This window comes from Nilaparvata lugens, chromosome X (assembly GCF_014356525.2).
Source record: "Nilaparvata lugens isolate BPH chromosome X, ASM1435652v1, whole genome shotgun sequence".
In the NCBI taxonomy this organism is placed as follows: domain Eukaryota; kingdom Metazoa; phylum Arthropoda; class Insecta; order Hemiptera; family Delphacidae; genus Nilaparvata; species Nilaparvata lugens.
In genome coordinates, this window is record NC_052518.1 from 103,081,182 (window position 1) to 103,106,284 (window position 25,103).

The 25,103-nt window shown below is 33.3% G+C and overlaps 1 protein-coding gene across 6 annotated transcripts in view; it reads left to right on the plus strand.

Annotated features, from left to right (window-relative positions):
- The window catches only part of LOC111052909 (catenin delta-2), a gene marked incomplete at its 3' end in the record, with an annotated part of 143,475 nt that overhangs the window by 12,264 nt on the left and 106,108 nt on the right, over positions 1-25,103 (plus strand). For all 6 annotated transcript variants that reach the window (XM_039442891.1, XM_039442894.1, XM_039442895.1 and 3 more), the window contains 1 exon segment: positions 5,483-5,549.

Sequence of the window (25,103 nt, forward strand, 5' to 3'; positions counted from 1 at the left end):
GTTGTGCGAAATAAATAAATTTTTGAATTGAAAATACCTATTTCGGACTATGTGTAATCTTATCTAAATTTGGGAGAGGAATAGCACAAGGTTACCTTGATTTTTGTCTCCGTGATGTACTTACTGTATGAATCAATAAAGAATGAATAATAAAGGAAAGAATTGGCTTATACACGTAGGGGATAGGAAATTCACGAATCACGCATCATCACGTCTCAACTATCCAACTGATTTACTTGAAATTTTGCATTAAGATTCTTAATTTATCGAGAATAGTTATAGGCCTATTTTAAATTCTTCAAGATTTCAGTACGTCAAGTTTTCAGTTTGTCAAGTTCTTAATTTGAACCTTGCGGAGCACGGGTTACCTGCTAGTATAAAATAATTAATCTCAATTATGGTAATTTATTATTGAATTATCAAAACATATTGACGAATAAAATATAATTGGTTATTTCAAACAATAATGAACAGTTAATATAACATCAGATACACCGGTATCAGCTATCTTCTATAGGATGCAGTAGCAAGGCAGAGAATCGGCAACGCTGTCCTCCTATCTTTCACCACTGCCATTATAACGTGGATATCACTATAGAGTAACACGGAATTCACCACTTGCAAGTACTATCTAGATATCGTTGTTACAACTAGAGTGATGTCCACATTATAATGGCAGTGTACGATTGACAATACTGTTGCTGTCCTTTTCTATCATACAACAAAACAGATAGCATTATCTCTCTCTCTAGATTATTTTATATTTACTTTTGACAGTGACTGTACAAAAAATTCTCAGCCGCCATTTTTTTTCTTCATTTTATCAAAATACTTGAGTGCACAAGTCGTATAATTATTGTTATAAAATGTATTTTTGAAACAATGGAATACTTTTTAAACATTACCGTATGAGAAACAAAAATTAAAATACCTGAAATGACATTTTAAAAGTTGATAACTAACCATCCTAGACTTCATCCATGCTTCAGTTAGCCTACACGTTTAGGTTAGACCTACTCGTACCGGTATTGATAATATTGAAAAGTTATTTCAGAATTAATCAATTGAAATTACTTATTTCTAAATAGGATTTCTATTTTTCTATTATTTTTAAAGGAAATTGGAATAGAATACCTACCAAATAACTCAATTTCTGTTGTTTTGAAATTCAGACTGTTGTATCACAGCTTTTTAAATTAGCCGCTATTCCAGGTTTGTATAAAAATAAAAATCTGATCTCAGTTATGAAAGCAAATTTTTGAATCAAATTATGAAAAAATATATTTTCTTTATTAATTTGACATCAAATTGATTATTTTATCAAGGAAATGATAATTGTTATTAGGTCAAATTTAATGGGATGAATTGAGTAACAGCTGTGTACAGTCAGTGGCAAAATGGAGAGACTTGGCAACGTTTTTCTCCTGTCATTCACTGCCATTATAACGTGGACCTCACTATAGGTCCCAATAATGCATAGCTATTCTCTAATACACCTATACAATACTGTATCACCATAGATGAATAATAGCATAAATTAAAGCATATGTTATTTTTTGTCTGTGGTGTAAGTCGACTCGCACATCTGAGTAACATCCAATATTAGTTCACGGCCGTACTATAGTGAGGTCCACGTTATAATGGCAGTGAAGAAAGACAGGAGAAAAACGTTGCCAAGTCTCTCCATTTTGCCACTGAGTGTACACAATGGAGTGTACACAAAGTGTAAATGAAATAAATGTAATGAATAGTATTAATGATAATAATTATGATATTCTCTGCTTAACTGAGCATTGGTTGAAAGAGAATCATTTGGAACTGGTCAATATAGATGGTTTTGTGATGACCTCTGCCTTTTGCAGAGTTAAATTCAAGAATGGAGGTGTTGTTATTTTCATTTCAGACAAATTTGTTAATGATTTCAAAGTAATTGATGTATCAGCTTATAGTAATGAAATTCACCATGAATTTGTTGCTATTAGGAGTAAGAAATTAAAAATTATCATCATAACACTCTACAGATCACCTAGGGGAGACTTCAACCTTTTCCTTGATGCATTGGATAGACTTATTATATCTTTAACTAAATACACGCAGGATTATCATTTTATTATAGGAGGTGATTATAATATAAACATACTGTCTATTGATCCTAAAAAATCCGAGTTGGTAAATTTTCTCAAATCTCATAATCTGTATCTGACCAACTTTGAGACAACAAGAATGAATTCTTGCTTGGACAATGTTGCAACTGACCTGCGCCCCGGTTTGTTGAAGGTGGCTGTTGAGCCGGTGGTTTTGGGCGATCACGATGCCATATCTTTCAGAGTGAGATCCAATACGAATATAAGTGGGAATACTAATTCAAAAGATGAAAAATCTTATAGTTTCAGACCAATAACTGCTATAGGAACCAATCAATTATTGTCTCAACTATGTACCATCCACTGGCCGAGCATTCTAATACACGAAAGGGCTGAGAATAATTTTCAATTATTTTTTGATGAATTCCATAAGCTATTTGAAATTTTCTGCCCTATAAAAACTAAAAAGCCTTCCTCTGATAGAGTTAAAAAGTAGAATCAACTCTCACCTGCTTTGAATGGTTTAAGGAATACAGTACTGATTGCTTATGATCAATACAAAAGTAGTAGGTCAGAAAATGAAAAACGCACTTATATCAATTTAAAGAAACTATATAAATTAGAACTTAAATCATTCAAGCTTAACTCAAATGTCCGGCGTATTGAATCAGCGAATAATAAGTGCTCAGCTGCATGGAAAATTATTCGGAAATGCTCTAATCCACCTCCTGATGTTAGTACATCTATCTCTCCTGATACATTCAATCAATACTTTCTCAAATCAGTAGAACAAATTCACAGGAGTATTGACTCAACGGATGTTCTAGCAGAGGATTTACTATCTCTCTCTCTCCAGGAACTGATTGTAGATTTGAAATGAAAGAGGTCTCGGTTGTGCAGGTTCTAGGTATTGTCACAAAAATGAAATCCTCAAATAGTAAAGATATATATGACTTGACCAGCTCACTGGTAAAAGAAGTAATTCAACCAATCGTTGCACCATTAACAGTTTGTTTTAATTCTTGCATAAATGAAGCAGTTTTTCCAAAAATTCTGAAACATTCTAGAACTATTCCTATATACAAAAAAGGTTGCAAGAAACAACCTGAGAACTTCAGACCCATATCTGTTCCACCAATATTCGGTAAAATTTATGAATATATCATTTCCATTCAACTCTATGAATACTTTGAGAGCAACGGCCTGCTTACCACTGCACAGTTCGGTTTCAGAGCGGGTAGATCAACCATAGATGCAGTTGGCTCGATTGTAGACGACATATTAGACTGCTTCAATTCAAAGAACTATGCAGGTTTAGTCCTGTATGACCTGAGTCGAGCGTTCGATGTTGTCCAACATGAAATTTTATTGAAAAAATTGTATTATTTTGGTGTGCAAGGGAAAGCTCTTAAACTGTTGCAATCGTACCTGAGTGATCGTAGGCAGACTGTAAATGTTAATAACGAATTCTCCAAGTGTTGCATTGTACGTCATGGTGTACCACAAGGATCAATACTAGGACCCTTGCTATTTCTGATAATGATGAATGATATTGATTATTGTACTAAATCTAAAGTAGTTTGTTATGCTGACGACACATCTATGTTTTCTGTAGATACTGATATCCTTGCTCTAAAAGAAAAAATGTCCAACTGTCAGGATGAAATGAGCATATGGTTCAGGGCAAATAATCTACTTCTCAATAGCAATAAAACGCAACAAATAATTCTGGGGTTGAGGTAAATTGATAAAGATAATTTAAAATGTGTGAAGATTTTGGGGATATATCTAGATCAAGGATTGACATGGGGCGCACATATTGATCACGTTTGTTCCAAGCTGAGCCGAGTGTTATATCTTTTACGCAGATTGAAAGAATATGTACCTCAACATTACCTCAAAATGACCTATTTTGCCTTCTTTCAAGGTACATTTGCATATGGTTTATCATTGTGGGGTTGTGCTACTGATGTACAAAAAATCTTGCTCCTTCAGAAGAAGGCTTTGAGAATTGTTGGTAATGCAGACTACTTAGAACCTTGTAGGCCAATTTTTGTAGAACAGAAAATAATGACAATTTATAGCTTATTTGTATTTTTACTAGCTATGGAAGTGAAAATGAATTTTGACTCTTTCCTACGTAGGGAGAATTTTCACCAGCATAATACAAGGTACAGACAGTGTATTGAAGTACCATATGCCAGGCTGAGGAGAACTCAGATCAGTTCAAGAGTAATTTCTATAAAAATATTCAATAAGCTTCCGTTTTTTGTAAGAGAAATATCTGTTGCTCAGTTTAAACGTCAAATGAGAACACTTTTGACAGAAAATCCGCTTTACTCATTGACTGAATTCCTCAACATGAGCAATGTAACTATTAGTAGCTACTTCTGATTAAATTTGAATTTAGAGTAAATCTTAAATAAGTGTGAACTATTATATAAACTTTCATGACTTGTATATTTTGATTGCCTATTATGTGATTATTATTGAATGTCTGTTAGATTTATTATCATTGTAAGATTATCATTGTAATTCATATAAGATTATGACGTTTCCGATTGTATAGTTTTTATACTTAAAGGAATAAAAATCCATTCTATTCTATTCTATTCTATTCTATTCCATTCTACACAGTTGTTACTCAATTCATCCCATTAAATTTGATCTAATAACAATTATTATTTCCTTGATAAAATAATCAATTCAATGTCAAATAAATCAAGAATATGTATTTTTTCATAATTTGATTCAAAAATTTGCTTCCATAACTGAGATCAGATTTTATTTTTATACAAACCTGAAATGGCGGCTAATTTAAAAAGCTGTGATATACAAATCTTAATTTCAAAACAACAGAAATTAAGTTATTTGGTAGGTAGGCCTGTTTTATTCCAATTTCTTTTGAAAATAATAGAAAAATAGAATCCTATTTAAAGATAAGTAATTTCAATGAATTAATTCTGAAATAACTTTTCAATATTATTTATACCGGTACAAGTACGTCTAAACTATACGTGTGGTTCTAACTGAAGCATGAATGAAGTCCAGGATGGTTAGTTATCAATTTTTAAAATGTCATTTCAGGTATTTTAATTTAATGATACCGACTTTAAACGAAAATGATTAATTTTAATGTGTACTACTTGATTTTAGTACGATTTCATTGCATCTTCCTTTCATCCAGTGGTTAGACTTGTCGGGTTTTTTGGAGTTTTGTTCATTACCATCACTTTCGGAATATTGTCTCTTAATGATTTAGGATACCACTGATAAAACCATTGTAAACACTCCTAAATTCAAATCATTTAGTTCATTGTTATATCTGAGAAGAATTCAATAGAAATATTACAGTTTTCATTAGAAATTGTTTTTAACTATAGTTTATTTTTTCACAGATGGATTTGGAAACAAGTTAACGGCCTAATTGAACTACTCTCTTCCTGGTTTTGGTTATAAATGAAGGTAAGTTCATACCGCAAAACTCTTTCTATTTTAAAGCTATACTATTTTCTATTAAAACTTGTTGTGTCAAAAATGAAGGCGTGGGGGATTTGACCACGGTATTAATTTAATGTACTATGAATTATGTTAGAAAAACGGGAAAAATCAAAATAAATAAAGGTGTAAGACAAGGGTGCCCAATGTCGCCTACTCTCTTCAATATATACACTGACGAGATTCTGGAAATTTGGAATCGATATGTTGACGCAGGGATAGAGCTCTGCAATAATGTTTTTATGAATTCTTTACTATATGCTGACGACACTGTGATCATTTTCAACACTGAAGATAAACTACAATATGCTATTTTCAAATTAAACGAAATTGGGTTGGACTTTGACATGAAAATCTCACCTCAAAAATCCAAGATAATGGCATTCAGGGGAAAGTGGCCAGTCAGATCAAAAATCGTGATAGACAATCAAGCATTAGATCGAGTGAGAGACTTCAGCTACTTGGGATGCCGCATTTCATTCGATAAGGATGAAGATGTTGGTGAAAAAGTGGCGAGATTCAGTGCGGTCTGTGGCACTATAAGACGAGCTATAGGAAGGCGAACGAGACAAGATACCCAGCTGAAGTTTTACAAAACAATGGCGATACCATTAATAACATACGGTGGTGAGGCATGGATCTTAAACAGACAAACTGAATCTCGTATACAAGCTGCTGAAATGAGATTTTTACGAGCGGTCAAAGGTTGTAGTAGACTGGATAAAATAAGGAATGACAACATAAGAGCTGAATTGAATGTAGAACCGCTATTGGATATTCTGAAGAAATATCGGGAAAATTGGTCTACTCATTTATTCAGAATGCCATCCAACAGGCTCCCAATATTAGCATGGTAGTACAAACCCGAAGGAAAGCGAGGCATAGGAAGACCAAGGAAGAAATGGATGCCGGTACAGGCCAATAGAGCCTAATCCTTGTAAGAAGATGATGATGATGATGGGCTATGTTATGCTATTTTATTTATGCTGTTAATGCTATTTTTACTGTATCTATTCTATGAAATTGCTAGTGTAAGTTTTACAGTCTTATTTCAAAGTATTATCTGAAACTATTTTACAGCTTACTGCAGTGCACAGTAATTGGTTAATTTGATTGATGATGATGATGATAATAATGATGATAATCATGTCTATATTTTGAATAAACTCCTCTGGTCGTGTTGTACCCTCGACCAGTGAGGGTATAATTATTAGGCCTATTATGGTTGTAGGATGGGATATGTAGCCTATATTATGTGAATGTATATTGTGAAGCGCGATTATCTGTAGAATTGAGCTCTTGAGAACTTGAGTAAGTCGAACATCAGTTCGTCGAATTTTCATTTTGTCAAGTACCTATTTTGACAAGTCCTTGAGATACTGAAATAAATAGGAAGTCAAACCATCTAGTATGTCACGTTTCTACGGCATCAAGTTTCCATTTCAGGCTGATACACAGTCAGCTATACCGTTGCACACTCGTTAGGGATTAGTAAGAAGTTAGTTGAAGGGTAAAGTTTAGATAAGTGGTCAAGTATTTTTGCTCTTAAATTGCATTATGCTCATATTTTTCAGAATTAGCCTATTTATTAATTTTTAAAAACTTGAAATTTAACATTTTTACTTTCCTGTGTGTGTGTGTGTGTGTGTGTGTGTGTGTGTGTGTGTGTGTGTGTGTATGTGTGTATGTCTGTGAACATGATAACTCCATTCCTAATCAACCGATTGACTTGAAATTTTAAACTTAAGGTCCTTATACCATGAAGACCCGACAATAAGAAATTCAATAAAATTCAATTCAAGATGGCGGAAAAAATGGCGGATAATTACTAAAAAACTATGTTTTTCACGATTTTCTCAAAAACGGCTCTAACGATTTTCTTTAAATTTATACCATGGATAGCTATTTATAAACCCTATCAACTGACATGAGTCTCATTTCTGGGAAAATTGCAGGAGCTGCGTAATATTCTCGAGAAAATGGCGGATAATTACTAAAAAATCATGTTTTTCACGGTTTTCTCGAAAACGGCTCTAACGATTTTCTTCAAATTTATACCATGGATAGCTAGCTATTCATAAGTCCTATCAACTGACATGAGTCTCATTTCTAGGAAAATAGCAGGAGCTGCGTAATATTCTCGAGAAAAATGGCGGATAATTACTGAAAAACCATGTTTTTCACGATTTTCTCAAACATTTCTCGACTGATTTATTTCAAATTCATACTCTGTATAGTTATTTATCAGCTCCATCAACTGGCATGAGTCTCCTTTCTGGGAAACTAATGGGGGGTTCACCCCATCCTTGAGAAATGGACTTTGTAACCTCCTTCTTGTGCATGAGGTAGGTAGGTAGAGCAGTCTATAAAAATAACACATAGTCGAGATATTTCATCTGTAGAACAGCTGTTTTGACGACTTTTAAAAAATCATCGGATTTCACAATTTACACAAAGGAAAAAGTACTCTGAAAACAATTATATACACACATATACAGTAGTCTGATCGTAGTTTCAAATAATTATGTTGCCGCCAATCGTCATTATGTTATCTCTCTAAATTATTGTCGTTTAAGAATGAGGCTCCCAGTTCAATGAGCAAGGAAAGCTGTGTGAGTGTACCACAACCAGATTTTTTTTGTAATGCAATGTGGAAAAAATAAATTGATTTGATTTGAGATATCTTCTATTACAATGTTTTTTATCACATAAATTCTCGCGAGTATAACACGAGCCGTTTACCCTATAATTTCTAATGAATTCAATGATGAAAAATATATTTTCGCGAGTATAACGAGCCATTTACTCTATAATTTCTAATAAATTTACTGATGAAAATTACTTATGTCACGTCTTTCTGAGAAACAGAATACAAACTGCGGTATGTGATTTTTTGCTGACTGTTAATATAAGGAAATTGACCTACTCCACTAAGGAAATTCATGTACTGGAGTGGGTTTTATAGTTTGGTTGTCATATGATTAATAACTCTCGGAAAATAAGTCATCGAAAATTTCATAAAATATAAATTACGCTATCTTTCTTTGAAAGTTATGAATGAATATAATGACAGTTTTTGATATGAATTGTATAAAATAGTTGAACTGAAATTTTTGTTAATCATTTTAATTAATTTTAGTACATTTAACGGTTAGTGGTCTGTCATAATAGCTGAGTTAGATTAGATGCTATCAACCTCATTGATATATTGCTGGGTTAAAATCCTGTCTAGATTTTTGTATGATGAAATCTATTCAGCATAAAATGGTCATGGATTGATAAAGAATATTGGATTGAATAGATCATTAACAACACAATAATCATGTGGATGATATCCAGAAAAAAATCTGGGAATTGAGTTTGAAAAATCTCACTACCTATTGAGTTTGTAATAATTTTTACAAAGTTATAAAACTTGAGGTATCGCCGCCATCTTCTGATGAAGAATAATTTTCTCATGAATGCAGATTCGGATGATCAGATAAGGATTCACACGGTATATAGGAAAACGCATTGTACATATTATTTGAGTACGTTAGAATCGTTTTAAAAGTAGTTGAGAGATTCTGATTTGCGAGACTTAGGGAATTTGATTTTGTCATTGCTCTTACGAATTCTAAAATTACGAGTGCTAAAATTGACTACTGAAGGCTAAATTCAAATATTGGGGATCAAATTTTCACGTTCTAGATGCAATTTAATTTGATGAAAAGAAAATGCGTGGTTTCAAAACAAGGCTTTTGAAAGCTAGTCACACTAGTAACGTCGGCATCTTATTATCAGTTTTTTTGCTGGTTGTTTCCTGAATTTTTGTTGAAATGGATCACAGACAATAAGTTGTTGGGGTGATGACGTGTCCCCCTCTAGTAGGTGACATTCACTTCATCAAGATTCTCAGTTGATCGAGGATCATACTGGGAAGGCAACTTCAGTACGTCAAGTTTCCAGTTCGTCAAGTTCCTGTTGATTTCAGATAGTCTAATGGATAGAGTATCATATAAGCGTATTCAGTTCTATAATCATACAACATTTTGAATAATATTAGCATATTGTCATCCAAAAAGCATAAATGTAACACTATTAGCATATTGTCATTCAAAAGCATAAATGTAACCCTATTAGCATAATGGGCCATATGAATAAAGTTGAGCATTTGCTTATACTTCTAAAATATGGAGCATTTGCTTCATTTTCTATGAATAAACGTGAGCAAAACCTTTTGCTTATGCTCATCAAAAAAATAGTTTGAGAATTTGCTCAAAAGTAAAAGCTGTTGCTCAAAATTGTATGAATAAACTAGAGCATTTGCTCAACTTTTGAAGAAATGCTTCTAAAAATGTGAGTAGTCTGAAGCAGTTTATCACCTTTTGCTCATAGTAAAATGGCTCAACTAATTCGTGTGAGGAAGAGGAAACTATACCAGATACGATCACAACCAATAGTTGAGAACTATGGAACTCTCTTTAGATTCAACCATGATACAAAAGTTACCTATCCAATATAAAGATAGCCATCACAGAATAGGAAATAGGAATTTAAGAAGATGAGAGTTTAGACGATTATAAGAAGGCTATTGATATTATAAGATATGCTAAAGATTATTATTATAGAGATGACATTTTTTCACGCTATTATTTTCAAAATTCTAAACTCAACTAACCTAAACTCGATATTCATGAATATAGAAAACAGAGCAGACGACGCAAACACAAGCGGTGTCTCCTAACTTGCATATTTAGCGCTTACGTGAGCTATAAAAACAAAGTAAGGCCACAAAGGCGAATCAGCTGATGAAAAATCTTTAAAATACGTGAGCATTTGCTCCAGAGTTCAGGTGCATAAGGTAAGAGTGTATAAGGTAAAGCTTATTAATATAGAAATGAGCAAATGCTTTTGCTTCTACCTAATGTTCATAAGCAAAACCTTATGCTCCATGCTCTTGCTCATGAGCATTTCCTCTGGTTTTATTCATATGTGCCATTGTCATTCAAAAAGCAGAAATGTAACCCCCAACCTCACCTTTAACTAACTCCTCCCTAACCCGTTCTCACTAATCTCCAGCTAGAGTGCAACGGTATAGCTGATTGTATATCAGCATATATAAAAAATAGCATAAGAAGATATCCCATGGTATAGGGTGTTTATGTTCAAAATTTCATTGTTAAATCAAGCCGATAGTCTTGGTAGTTCTTTTTCATGAATCTATGTGACGCTGGTAGTCTTACTTTACCGTTCTGACATGATAAGATATGACAAGATATGCCATGGTATAGGGCGTTTATGTTGCAAATTTCACTGTTAACTCTAGCCGATAGTCCAGGTAGATATTTTTCGTGAGGCTATGTGAAGCTGGTAGTCTCTCTCACTTTGCCGTTCTGACACTCACACCCAGTCAAAACAGTAATAATAGATAGTAGTCGACAGTAATCGGCTTGAGTTAACAAAAAATTATCTTCATATTTGGAATAAACGAACTACATCATGGGATATCTTCTTATATTTTCTCTTTGATTGCATTAAATGTAACGACAATTGTGTTATTTGTTTTTTGCCAGGTATCGACAGTAGGCTAATCGGTCTGAGTTGACAAAAATCGGCTTGAAATTTGGAACATAAACAACCGATATCTTCTTATGCTATATTTTCTCCATGGTTTCAACCTGAATCGAAAACTTGACGTACTAAAGTGTTCATCTTTCCATTTATCTCTTGGACTGGTTAAAATAGTTGCCGAGGAACTGAAATTTTGACAAACTGATGTACTCCCGAAATAAATTGAAGTGAAATGAGGTTCACACTATTCTATCTAGTACTTGCTATAGTGAGGTCCACGTTGTAATGGCAGTGTTTGATTAGCAATGGTATTGTTATCCTTGTCTATCATTCAAACAAAACGGATAGTGCTATTTCTTTCTCGCTTTGCTCTGTTGCCAGATCGTCTTTCAACAATGTAGAATTAATAATTAAATAACAAAATTTTTTGTGTAGTTGAGAAGTTGATATTGTGGTAATTATTCATATTGAATGAAAAAGACTAAGAAATTGTCAAAAAACCACTGATTTATTGATAATTAGAAAGACCGGTTTCGGTTATTACACCATTGTCAATCTCTGATAAACATGTCTCTTTCTAATTATCAATAAATCAGTGGTTTTTTGACAATTTCTTAGTCTTTTTCATTCAAAATAACAAAATATTTCATCTGATTTTATTGAAATTCATTATTAAATTATTGGAAAATATAATTTCTTGCTTAATAAAATATAATTGATTATTTTAAACAAGGATGAACAGTTACATTAAGTCTGTGCAAAGGCTAAAAATAAACTATCTACTCGTGATATTTTTCAAAGGTTTTCGATTTGTATATCATCAAGCTATCAAAATGAAAAAGTTTTCTCAGGAAAAGATTTTTTCCCGATCATTACTATTTGAGATATGAGCGCCTGAAGTTTGAATTTTTGGGACAGAACATTTCAAATTTGGTAAAATATAAATCATTGAGATTCAGAGGATGGATTCTTCAAGGTATTGTTGATCTAGTGAATCAAAAATTTTCTAAAAATATAAAATTTTGAAAAAGATATTCAATTTACTAAAAATAACCGAAAATAACTTTAATTGAGTTATTTTTGGTTATTTTTAGTAAATTGAATAACTATCTTAAAAATTGACATTTTCAGAAAATTTTTGTTTTAGTAGATCAACAATAACATGAAGAAGGAATCCATCCTCTAAATCTCATGGATTTATATCTTACCGAATTTGAAATGTTCTGTCCCAAAAATTCAAACTCCAGTCGCTCATATCTCAAAAATTAATATTAGGAAAAAAAATGTTTTCCCGAGAAAACTTTTTCATTTTGATAGCTTGATGATATACAAATCGAAAAACTTTGAAAAAATATCACGAGTAGGAAGTTTATTTTTAGCCTTTGCACAGCCTTAATAAACTTGTATCAGCTACCGTCTATAGAAGGCATTGACAAGACAGAGGTTCGGCAACGTTGTTCTGCTATCTTTCTCCACTGCCATTATTACGTGGACCTCACCATAGTATTGAATTTGGTTTAGTCGACGAATTTCCGATTCGATATATCAGCACACTTGTTGATTCGAGAGTCATTTTTGGTCCGATCGATAGTTGGACATGTTAATCAGTTTGATCTCGTATTGGAAACATGTAGAGAGCTTTGTCTGTCGTGCAGTGCAAAACTACAACGGATTCAAAGCTGTCAGGTGTGGTGATATGAAAGCCACAGCAAACGTATCTCTGTATTTGACACATTGCCCCTGCTCTGGCATATGGCATTAAAATGAGGCTACCTCAACAGATGAGATTGCTTGTTGCTGCCTATGATCTCCTATCACAGCTAATTATATGCGTCTACTAGAGTCTATTACACTCTCCTGTTTAAGTGCTCAAATGGATCATTGTTGTCAGAATCCGTCAAAAAGTGAAAGCCTTCTGTTGAAATGTAGTAACCTCGTACTGCGCAGCCAAAGTAGTTCAGTTCAATGTTTAGCTTTAGATTAATCTATTCTGTTCAACTTACATTGTTTGTACAAAGAGAGAGTATAGAAATAATTAATTTCTCGTACTAATATACTAGTATTTCTGTGAACTAATAGTTCTGTGGTAACTAATAGTTCTGTGAAGGTCTAGATAGACCTAGCGCTCAGTAAGTTACATTGACCTGTTGTTATGTTTTCTCAAAAATTAATAAATAATTTACAAATTTAAAATGTCTAGAAAAAATCCTAAATGAACTTAGAGCTTTCTGTCCTATCGTACCGTGACGTGTCGTCCCGGTATGTGAGTGTGAGCGCTGTTATCAGGTCTGGCTGCAACTGTCTACAACGTTGATGAAAAGATACAATTTTCAAGATGTTCTATGTTTTTGAACGGGTAGTATTATAGTCAACTGTCTACTAACGTTGATGGAAAGATACATTTTCAAGATGTTCGATGTTTTTGAACGGGTAGTATTATATTCCACTAGACAGCTGATTTATTATGAATAATTCTACAGTCTGATTTTTACGGTAATATTGGCGTATGAAGGAGGCTGCTTTTTCCTTTTATATTATCCTTGAAATGCAAATTTTCCAAAAACCTTCTATATACGTCGACGCGCAATTTAAAAAGGAACATACCTGTCAAATTTCATGAAAATCTATTTCCGCGTTTCGCCGTGAATGCGCAACATATAAACATTCAAACATTTGAACATCAAGAGAAATGCCAAACCGTCGACTTGAATCTTAGACCTCACTTCGCTCGGTCAATTATTTAACATTTAAAAACCATTCTGGTAGAGTGAGGTCCACATTATTTGGGTTTCAACTTTTCTAAATTATAAATTATAAATATTTTGGACTCAAAATTGGACAAAATCATGAAGTGTAAACATAACCTATTATTGGTCAATTTATTTATTAATACAATTACAAATCATATGACTATGATCAGGAGAGAACAACAGGCATGGCCCAAAACTATTCTGTTCTTAAATTCTGATATACAGAGTGTTTCAGAAGTAGTGTCGAACATTTTTAGGGTATTGTTCCTGGATGATAGTAGACTACAAAATGTCGTATATGAAGTGTTCAAAACTCAGCGGTTATCCTTATAGCTGCCATTTTGTTTTTTTCACTTAGGAATTTTTTATCTCAAGAACGAAATGTTGTATTGATCTGAAATTTGGCATGAATATTTATGCTATAAAAACTCATTTTTAAAAAATAAAAAGAAAAATTGTCGATGTAAATTTTCAAAATGGCGGCCATTGGTAACTTTTGATAACAAATTTCACGGAAACCGTTCACTTTACAGAAAATTTACTGGAGACAAAAAAGTTGTAAAATTTTATCAAGATTTCAAGGATACCTTATTTATTAAGATTGGTCAAAGAATAACAGAGAAATTAATTAATTTCGTACTGCATGCATGACCATGAACAAACAAGATCATCTGAAAAACATTGTAAAATCAGATGGATGGCCATATGGAGACATACGAAGCTTCAAAGATTCATCTTGAATACAATTGGAGTTAAAAATTTTGATATTGATGTTTTAAATGGTGAAAAGTGGTCATGCATGCAGTACGAAAAGAATTAATTTCTCTGTTATTCTTCAATCAATCTTAATAAATAAGGTATCCTTGAAATCTTGTTAAAATTTACTAACTGTTTGTCTATTATAAATTTTCTGTAAAGTGAACGGTTTTCGTGAAATTTGCCATCAACAATTTTAAATGGCCGCCATTTTGAAAATTCACATAGAATCTTTTTCATTTTATTTTTTAAACTTAAGTTTTCGTAGCATAAATATTCATGCCAAATTTCAGATCAATACAACATTTCGTTCTTGAGATAAAAATTCCTAAGTGAAAAAAACAAAATGGCAGCTATAAGGATAATCGCTGAGTTTTGGACACTTCAAATACGGCATTTGTAGTCTCCTATAATCCTGGAACAATACCCTAAAATGTTCGACAGTACTTCTGAAACACTCTGTATAATAACATGCCATAAAAATAGGTTATATTCTTACTGTGGATAGTTAAAGTTCAATATGAATTCCAAATTTGAATTCAGAATGATTAAAACACCAAATTATAGTCAAATATATTGCACTTAATATCACCGCACATTGAATAAATTAAGTTATTTTAAAAAATTTTGAAGCCAAAAATACAGATAACTTTCCACTAAGCACAGCTGTTACATATCTATCTAAATTTTGGGGAAGGAACAGTTTTGGGCTTCAAGCCTGTTGTTCCTTCCCCAATCATTCATAGTTGAGAATTATATTGTATCTATCAATGTATAAATAAATAATATAAATAAATAATGACAGTATTGATTAACATTGTTTAACATTGTTGCCACCTTGTCTACCATTCGACAAAGCAGATATAGCACTAACCTTTTCTAGCTCCGTAAACGTTGCCAGATCGTTGTAGAAATATAATTTTTTAACAAAATGTTCAATCTCGATCATGAAAATTTATTATCTTTCTAATCATTAAAGAGTATATTGTCTAGACGATTGAAATACAGAAATACAGTTGATTATTATATGAATAATTAGAATTGTACAAGAATTAACAGTTAATATTAGATCAGATACACAGTACCAGTATCAGCTATCTTCTATAGAAGGCAGTAGCAAAACAGATAATTGGCAACGTTGTTGTCCCAAACATGGACCTCACTATAGTCGTCTCGGGTAACCTGGCCGGCCAACAAGAATCTCTAACTCTGACACAAGATTTTCTTTTGCTTCGAAATTAATATGTAATAATTTAAATAATAACTTTATAATCTATATAAATAAAAATCGAGCCTCAAATTTTGATATTCAAAACATAAACTCTGTAGTGGGATGCTACACGATAGTTTAAGGAAATTAATCCAAGTATGTAAAGGACTTTTTTCCATGTTGTAAATGTTTTTTCATTTTTTAATAAATACCTCTGACATGGGTTCCATAACTTTTTTATTTTTGCACCGAATTTGATGATTTTTTTAGTTGTGTTCGTTATGTTCAGGACCAGGTTTATGGCATATCAAATTTATTATCAGACTTCAGGACTCTTTCCTACGGTCCTTCAAAGTTTACATGTAATCCTTATGGGAGAAGATTTGTGAGCTGGCCACACACAGAAATAAAGATCAGCTGTTATAATCATTGCGTCATCCAACAGCCGTTGGTAGATCTGTTTTTCTATTTTCTTTCTACTGATTCACAAAATTCTAATTCTAATAATAATGTCGCGGTGCGAACGACGACCAAACTTGGGTCGTAGAACTCGAAATGCTGTAAATTCAGAATATGCACGGGAAAATCAGCAGCAAGGAGTTATACCATTCAATTCCCTAGCAAGCTGCATTCAACTATATCTAAAAATAAAAACTGCTGAACAACTAACTAAGCACATAGGAAGTCCATATTGAGATGTAAATGTAAATACTGATTGTTGGATAATTTTCATAAAAATATAGTGCATCAGATTAGGCTAAGGCTAAGCACACCTGAGGAGGCGCGGCTTGGTGATACAAAGAGTTGATCTCATGGAGATTGCCTTATCACACCGTTCCACGCCATGCCCGATTCAGTGTGTGTGAGTTCTTCCATTCAAACCAATATAAGCAAGAAGCACCTGGATGCAAAATGCCGCATCGCGCCTCCTCAGGTGTGCATCCAGCTAAAGTTTGTAATGAGATGCATTAACTATTTGGCGGTACGAAGTTCGCCGGGCCAGCTAGTCTGTTATAGATGTATAAAATTTTTCGATCACTTTACTCAATTTATTGAGTTATCTGGTGGATTTTCCACTGATGCCATTGAACTAAGCTGGTCCAAGTATTGCACTTCAGTTATTAGCTATTAAAGTTAGATTAGACTGGAGTTATTGACAGAGAATTCAATCGCTGATGCTCGTGGGTGTAGACACTGAGTAATTGATAATTGTCAAATAATCTGTTTCATTAAAAAATAATTACTTTTGTTAATTATTTTATCAATTTTCGAGCCCGGTGAAGCTTTAGTAATGTAATTGAATTTTTAATCAATGGAAATTAGTGAGGAATCGGATCATAAGCTTGATCAGACTTTATTGGAAAAATGTCCTTGTTCATCTGATCGAGAAATCACATTCGTCGTTTTCGGAGTCCTCCACTAATTGAACCTTTATAAATCGAAATTCTTCCTCGAATTTAGATTAAATTGTTCAACAGTAATTTTTAATTATAAAATCTGGCAATCAATGTATCGTTCCTCTCGATAAATAGTCAACGTTCGAGAAATGTTGCATTGAATTTGATTGATTTTCAGTTGCTATGACAACGGGCCAACTTGAGAACATATTAGATTTGGTTGATTCAGGCAAGGGGAATCTTTTCCCTCAAAAAGTATTGAACAAAATTAATACTCCCTTTATCAGAAATCTTAATTCAAGTCGACAATTATTGGCAAAAATTGGTAAATCTTGCAACCTATTGATGCAGAGGCAAATTTGCTTATCACAGGACATAGTCGTAGTCAAAAAACATCTAGTCTCCATTCACGTGATCTAACCTGTCGAATATTTTGAATGACAATCATCGCTCTTTATCAATAATTCCGTCAAATTTTAAAGGGGAATCTGAATGATAGTTTCGAATTCTGATTTGACCTCTGACAAATGAAGATTGTAACAGTGCTAATGAGCCAGTAAAATTACTGGGATTCTCGATTGACAAGGAATGAAATGGAACACACACATTTCTCAGACTTACATGAAACTCTCAATTCATCTACACTGAAATTTAAGATATGTGGGGACAATAGAATATCCTCTGACAGCATTACCATTTATTGTTCCACAGTCATATAACCTATGGAATTTTTGATTTGGACATGTTATTGCCTTCAGAAAAAGGAAATAAGGATTAGGCTATCTCCCTCTCGGACCGCCTCTAACACTGTAGGCCATTTTTCAGAAAATTCTGAACAGCCACATCTTCAGCTGTTTGTTTACAACTACTCTTTGCATTGTAGTAGTTTGTTGCAAACAAACAGCTGAAGATGTGACTGGTAAAGCCATGAAACCTGGTTCTGTATATATTATAATAATTTATAATAATAAACAGTGGTTGACAATTTAAAATTTGTGTTTTCAATAAATTGTTCGTTAAAATATGTGTAAAAGACAAAGTAGAGCCTGAAGAAAAGAATGTGTTTGTTCACCAAACTGGAAAATTTTGTGTATTTTTTCTTTAGCTACATTTAAATATAAATAAAAAGTAGAAATCTACCTTTTAAAATTGTTCAATCACGACGTTTCGGCTGTATAATGCCATTATCAAGTCGAGTCTTTGTGATTGAACAATTTTAAAAGGTAGATTTCTACTTTTTATTTATGGAAAAGGAAGATTAGACATCTAATTTTTATTTATGGAAAAATTAGATTTAACGGAGATTGAGTGGTACTCAGGAAAGCTTTTACAAAGCACTTGAATTATTTAATCAGCTGCCCAAGTTCGTGAAGGTTGCGGAAAATAAGAACTTTTAGCGCATGGTGAAGGAGCAACTGGTGGATCGGCCTATCTATTCACTGGCAGTACTGAAGGTTGAGCCTTTATTTTCAAATGAGATCCATTGCCATACCAGAGTAAGGGGAGGTATCCCGAGACCTTCGACTCAGTCTATATCTGGTTTTCCCAGTCAACGACGAAAAATTCAAGTATCAACTGTTACGTCCGATGAGCGATTTTGGGGGTTAGCAGTCCACTGAGCGATCCATTGTTCAGAATAACAATAAGGATAGGCAGACGCTATGACTTGGGTGTCATTAATCATCAGGGACAGTGACGGAGGAAGGCAACAGCGTATCCTAATATATTAAGCAAGCAATTTCTGTATATCTGTTTTTATTTTTACTTTCCTTGCCCTACTACCATAGGTAAGGAAAGTATTGCTTTCCAAAAAAATTAAGGTACCCCAATCTCAAGTTTTCTATACATTTCAAGGTCCCATGAGTCCAAAAACATTATTTTTGGGTGTTGGTCTGTGTGTGTGTGTGTGTGTGTGTGTGTGTGTGTGTGTGGTGTGTGTGTGTGTGTGTGTGTGTGTGTGTGTGTGTGTGTGTGTGTGGTGTGTGTGTGGTGTGTGTGGTGTGTGGTGTGTGTGTGTGTGTGTGTGTGGTGTGTGTGTGGTGTGTGTGTGTGTGTGTGTGTGTGTGTGTGTGTGTGTGTGTGTGTGTGTGTGTGTGTGGTGTGTGTGTGTGTGTGTGTGTGTGTGTTGTGTGTGTGTGTGTGTTGTGTGTGTGTGTGTGTGTGTGTGTGTGTGTGTGTGGTGTGTGTGTGGTGGTGTGTGTGTGTGTGTGTGTGTGTGTGTGTGTGTGTGGTGTGTGTGTGTGTGTGTGTGTGTGTGTGTGTGGTGTGTGTGTGTGTGTGTGGTGTGTGTGTGTGTGTGTGTGTGTGTGTGTTGTGTGTGTGTGTGTGGTGTGTGGTGTGTGTGTGTGTGGTGTGTGTGTGTGTGTGTGTGTGTGGTGTGTGTGTGTGTGTGAACACGATAACTCCATTCCTAATTAACCGATTGACTTGAAATTTCAAACGTGAGGTCCTTATACCATGAGCATCCGACAATGAGAAATTCAATAAAATTCAATGCAAGATGGCGGAAAAAATGACGGATAATTACTAAAAAACCATGTTTTTCACGTTTTTCTCAAAAACGGCTCTAACGATTTTCTTCAAATTTATACCATGGATAGCTTATTCATAAGCCCTATCGACTGACATGAGTCTCATTTCTGGGAAAATTTCAGGAGCTCCGTACTATTCATGAGAAAAATGGCGGATAATGACTAAAAATCCATGTTTTTCACGATTTTCTCAGAAACGACTTGACCGATTATTTTCAAATTCATATCCTGTATAAGTTATTTATCAGCTCTATTAACTGGCATGAGTCTCCTTTCTGGGAAACTAATGGGGGTCCACCCTATCCTTGAAAAATGGACTTTATTATCTCCTTCTTGTGCATGAGGTAGGTAGGTAGAGCAGTTAATAAAAAGAACATATTGTCAAGATATTTCATCTGTAGAACAGCTGTTTTGACGACTTTTGAAAAATATAATCGAATTTCACAATTTACACAAAGGAAAAAGTACTCTGAAAACAATTATATATACACATACAGTAGTCTGATCGTAGTGTCAAATATATTGCTGCCAATCGTCATTATGTTATTCCCCTAAATTATTCTCCTTCAAGAATGGGGCTTACAGTTCAATGAGCAATGAAAGTTGTGTGAGTGCGCCACACCAGATTTTTATATCTGGTTATCTGGTTATTCATGTTCAACGGATCTCGAAAACGGCTCTAACGATTTTCATGAAATTTGGAACATAGTAGGTTTATGTTATAAAAATCCGATTGCACTAGGTCTTATCCTTGGGAAAACTCGCTGAACGACATTAAAAGGATAATTCATCCTTGGCTGAAACAGCTGAGACTTTCGTCGTCTGTGGATAGTAAAAAGTGAGCGAGTGATTCTGTGGAAAATCAAAATATCGCATCCCCGAAATTCATAAGCTGACGTATAGCCAGCTGTAAAATATAAACACGATCATTTTAGAGGATTGTGTTCTGGTTTATCAATATATATATATAAAAATAACGAGCGAAGCTCGGTTCCCCGATATTGTGTATACTCGCAATACGATCGATATATACGATCTTATATTGATGATGATGATGATGATGATGATGATGATTGAATCAGTACCTACCATCTCTCATAAAAAGGAATCATTTGTTAAGCAAAGATCAAACAGCTTTCAGCTTCGAACAGTTCAAATTCATCTTCATTATAGCCTATGTATATTATATTTATATATAAAACTCCAACAAGTTCTATCAATCATCTGCATTTCTTCAAGTGAATGAGTAACACTATTGCAAATATATAAGTATAAAGTATCACACAGATATCAAGAAGATTTAAGATCAACTCCACATCTGAAGCAAATCTACATCTACAAGCTATCACAAATTTTAAGTTTATGCCAATCTTAAATCGTTATAGATGGTATATAAAAGCGAAATTGCTTCCATATTTTATTCACAACAGATTCCTTCAATTGATTCAATCATCATCATCATCAATATCATATAAAGGCGAAATTGCTTCCATATTTTATTCACAACAAATTCCTTCAATTGATTCAATCATCATCATCATCAATATCATATACAAGCGAAATTGCTTCCATATTTCATTCACAACAGATTCCATCAATTGATTCAATCATCATCATCATCAATATCATATAAAAGCGAAATTGCTTCCATGTTTTATTCACAACAGATTCCATCAATTGATTCAATTATCATAATTAATAGCATATAAAAGCGAAATTGCTTCCATATTTTATTCACAACAGACTCCATCAATTGATTCAATCATCATCATCATCATCATCATCATCATCAATATCATATAAAAGCGAAATTGCTTCCATATTTTATTCACAACAGACTCCATAAAATAAAAAAAATTAAAAAAAATCCTATTTTATAACTCTATTTTCTAACTTTTTTTTTATTTTCTTTCAGTCTAAAATATATTCTACTAAATTAAATGAAATTGTTTTTTTTTCAATTATTGATTTATATATACATATTTTTTCTATCATATTACTTATTATTTTATTTAAGAGATTATTTCCTTATGTTGTTTGCGATGTAGATGCATTAGAATTGTATAGGAGGGTTAAGTGGAAGAGAGGGCCGGCTGCGCCCTAACTTCGCCCTCCAGGTTAAAATAAAGGCAGCCTATCTATCTATCTATCTATCTATCTATCTATCCATCCATCAATTGATTCAATCATCATCATCATCATCATCATCAATATCGTATTGAGAGTATACACATACGCTTGTGGCCTTCCTCCGTCACTGTCCCTGATGATTAATGACACCCAAGTCCTCCCATCCATAGCTTCCGCCTATCATTATTGTTATTCTGAACAATGAATCGCTCAGTGGACTGCTAACCCCCAAAATCGCTCATCGGACGTCACCGTATCAAGAGCTGCAAACTCATTTTTTAAGAAGCCTTCTGCACAATTCGATATTTCAAATTATTACAATTCTCTTGAGATTTTAGCCACAAATTCTCTTCATTACTGTGATATTATATGAGTATAAATTGAACCCATTTCTTGAGTTGATGATTCTCACTTGTCACTGACAGAGAATAATATGACCGGCACAGTGAATTTCCATGAGTTCTGATTGGACTATGAGCATGACCGAGTGAGTATGAATCGTCCCATTAGAGCTTATGAGAATTATATTCTCAATGTACCGGACACATTCGGAGATACTAGTTTCCGTTGTTACACCTCTATCAATTAAGTTATTATATATAGTTATATATATATAGTTATTATATATAGTTATATTATAGTTATTATATTACAAATTGCTTTTTCATATCATATACAGTTCAATAATTATTTTCTTAGTCTATATTATGTAAATTCATCTATAATTTTGCTGTATTGTAAGCTATTGTATATAAGTGTATAAGCCAGTATATATTGTAATCTACATAAATAAAGTACTCAATCAATCAATCAATCAATCTGTTCATTGATCGATAGTTAATGGCCGATCTTAGGGCTTCACCCATATACTGCTCAATGTTTACTGCTTTCAGTTTACTGGAGATTGATAATGGTGATGGTGTAAAAACCAAAACTAGTATTTGAAATTGTTTCAATAGATTAGTGGTTATGTCAATATCAAGACGTTTTCAATAACCAAATCTGAACAAACGCGTCTCCCATCTTGTACGATACGTGTATTCTAGTAAAATCTGAGTGTATGATATAATTTATTTGCAGTAATTTAGGCTGTTTATAAACATTTTTCTATCCGACTGATTTGTCAATTATTTAAATACTATTACGTGAAAGGTTATTTCCAATTAATACCAATTTATTCGTTCCATCGGAGCACTGTATCAGATTTATACGGGTTGTATGGAACTCTTGATTCCCAATTAAGTCACGGAATATTGTTTAAAAGGCATGAATAAGCGTGTATCAAAGCTGGTGATGGTGTAAAAACTGAAACTAGTATTCCAAATTGTTTCAATAGATTAGTGCTTATGTCAATCAAGACTTTTTCAATAACCAAATCTGAACAAACGCGTCTCCTATCTAGTACGATACGTGTATTCTAGTAAAGTCTGAGTGTATGAAATAATTTATTTGCAGTAATTTCGGCTGTTTATAAACATTTTTCTATCCGACTGATTTGTCAATTATTTAAATACTATTACGTGAAAGGTTATTTCCAATTAATACCAATTTATTCGTTCCATCGGAGCACTGTATCAGATTTAAACGGGTTGTATGGAACTGATTCTAATTATGTCACGGAATATTGTATAAAAGGCGTTAATAAGCCTTTATCAAAGCTTGTGATTGTGTAAAAACTAAAACTAGTATTTCAAATTGTTTCAATAGATAAGTGCTTATGTCAATCAAGACTTTTTCAATGACCAAATCTGAACAAACGCGTCTCCTATCTAGTACGATACGTGTATTCTAGTAAAATCTGAGTGTATGATATAATTCTTTTGCAGTAATTTCGGCTGTTTATAAACATTTTTCTATCCTACTGACTTGTCAATTATTTAAATACTGTTACGTGAAAGGTTATTTCCAATTAATACCAATTTATTCGTTCTATCAGAGCTCGGTATCAGATTTATACGGGTTGTATGGAACTCTGGTTCTAATAATATGTCACGGAATATTTCTTAAAATGCATGAATAAGCGTGTATCAAAGCTGGTGATGGTGTAAAAACCAAAACTAGTATTTCAAATTGTTTCAATAGATTAGTGCTTATGTCAATCAAGACGTTTTCAATAACCAAATCTGAACAAACGCGTCTCCTATCTAGTACGATACGTGTATTCTAGTAAAATCTGAGTTATGATATAATTTATTTGCAGTAATTTCGGCTGTTTATAAACATTTTTCTATCCGACTGATTTGTCAATTATTTAAATACTATTACGTGGAAGGTTATTTCCAATTAATACCAATTTATTCGTTCCATCGGAGCACTGTATCAGATTTAAACGGGTTGTATGGAACTGATTCCAATTATGTCACGGAAAATTGCATAAAATGTATGAATAAGCGTGTATCAAAGCTGGCGATGGTGTAAAATCCAAAACTAGTGTTTCAAATTGTTTCAATAGATTAGTGCTTATGTCAATATCAAGACGTTTTCAATAACCAAATCTGAACAAACGCGTCTCGTATCTATTACGATTCAGATTCCTTTATTCATGTGTTTAACAAAACATAATTCAACTTACGTTCTAGCATTAAAAATAAATACCAGTAGCGGTAAAGTGACATGGTGGATCATATTAAACTGATGAGTTCTACAATAATATTGAGCAAGAATAATGATGAAAAATGCAAAAGTTAAGGTACTACTGTAATGTTTTCACATGAAACGGTGAAGTTTGGACTTTGAGAAGTCCATTCTCAGAGAGGGTATCAATCAAGGATACCCTCCCTTCAGCACTTAACCGTAACGATAAGTGTATTCTAGTATAATCTGAGTGTATGAAATAATTAATTTGTAGTAATTTCGGCTATTCATAAACATTTTTCTATCTGACTGACTTGTCAATTATTTAAATACTATTACGTGAAAGGTTATTTCCAATTAATACCAATTTCTTTGTTCTATAGGAGATCTGTATCAGATTTATACGGGTTGTATGGAACTCTGATTCCAATTAAGTCACGGAATATTGTTTAAAAGGTATGAATAAGCGTGTATCAAAGCTCAATCAACACCATTTGTCGTGGATGCAGCAACGGTGTCATGGTCTTTGTTAGTAAGGGTGACCGCGCCAACTTCAGCTTTTGAATTTCGGTTTCATTGTTTTCAATATCAACACCGTATTGTTCTCAACTATGTGCATA